The sequence below is a fragment of the Tenrec ecaudatus genome, chromosome 11, assembly GCF_050624435.1.
Source record: "Tenrec ecaudatus isolate mTenEca1 chromosome 11, mTenEca1.hap1, whole genome shotgun sequence".
NCBI lineage: Eukaryota > Metazoa > Chordata > Mammalia > Afrosoricida > Tenrecidae > Tenrec > Tenrec ecaudatus.
The window spans coordinates 18171834-18173318 of NC_134540.1; the positions used below are offsets into that span (position 1 = coordinate 18171834).

The following is a 1485-nucleotide window of genomic DNA, read 5'->3' on the forward strand; positions in this document are numbered from 1 at the left end:
GTGGTATCCAGTCAACAGAACCATCCAGTTATTTCATGTAAGCTGCATCAGAGACAACTGAAGATAAAAACAAACAAACTTTCATCCCCTTGTATCACTAATTTGTGCTGTGTGCCAACAAGAACCTGCTTTACCAATTCACAACCCTCATACTGTGCCAGGCAAGGTGAGAGGCTTTCGAGAAGGCCACCAGGACAGGCCTATCTAAAGACTGGTATGATCAGTGGCACTGAATTACACATGCAATTGGATCGGAGAAGGTTTTGTTATGTATATTTTTGCCAAAACAAACAAGCATTACACGAATAGCAATGAGTACAAGGAAGAAGGAAATGTTCTTGAGTTGATTGTGGTGATGCTGGTGCAGTTCTTCTTGATATGATGGAGTCAATGAATTGGATGACATGTGGTTGAAGTGCCAATCAAACCGTTTAAGCAAAAACAGATATATTTGGTAGTATGCTAACTATGTAAAAAAATGAAGACCCTGAATAGTTTAAAAACAAATCTTACACAACCTTACATTTACTTGTTGTTGTATTGCTTCTCGGCCTTTTGGCTAAGATCAAGTGTAGTATCTGTTCTTATCAATTTAATATCTGATACGTCCTCTATCCGAGGACAATATATTAAATGGATTTTTGCAGCAGGGAGTTGGAGTAGGAGCTTGCTCTGTCCACTCCACGCATCGACCTGGTATTGCAGTACTTCCAGGAATGGTGCACCCCCTTGGGGGATTTAAAAAGAGAGAGAAAAAAAGAAGAAAAAAAAAGAGTGAGTTGTGTACCAAACCCAATGCCAAACTCACTGCCATCACAGAGCCAGTGTTGACTCAGGGCAATCCCCAGGGGTTCCCAGACTACCTGTTGTGGGGAGTAGAACAGGGGTTGAGTGCTTTAGAGACAAGGGACAAACAAACAAACAAACAACGGCTCTAGAACCAACTGATTTGTCATTGTAGTCATCTTTCTTCACCTTCTTCGTTGATGACTCCGTTGTGTTGTTGGCGGTGCTTGAGGCTGGTCTACAGCAGTTTCCTTGGGGATTTCTCCATCAGCTCAGCTTTCTTCTCCTAAGGCTGCTTGTCACGGGCCAGGGTTCACCCCACATCTCCACATCTGTCCCAGCTTCTTTGCCACATCACCAATGGACAGGCTGGGTGCTTGCCTTTGATTTTGGAGAGATACTCAGAACAAAATGCGAAAAAGACCCCTGGAGATGGCCTGGGAGCATTGGCTTCCTTGAACTGCTTTTTGGGCCCCCTTTGGGAGGTTTTCTTTCCCCTCCGTACAGGCCTGGTCTGCTTGGCTCCGTCTCTCTTTTTCTTGGGCAAGCCATACTTTTCCAGCTCTCTGAGCACCTCTCAGGAGCACCTTGAGCTCCTCCGGGTCTCCTTTGCCCACGTTTGTGGTTAGGGGCCTTCATAGTGACCCTGTGTCCAACGGAATGAAACACGGTCCTGCTTCAATCCTCGTAATTGTCCTT

At 45.1% G+C, this 1485-nt stretch overlaps 1 non-coding gene across 1 annotated transcript; it reads left to right on the forward strand.

The window, feature by feature from the left end:
- The first annotated feature begins 539 nt into the window (after positions 1–539).
- LOC142461849 (U2 spliceosomal RNA) lies at positions 540–730 on the forward strand. The gene has a single exon (XR_012787029.1). It is a non-coding gene; the product is annotated as a U2 spliceosomal RNA (small nuclear RNA).
- Positions 731–1485: the final 755 nt, after the last annotated feature.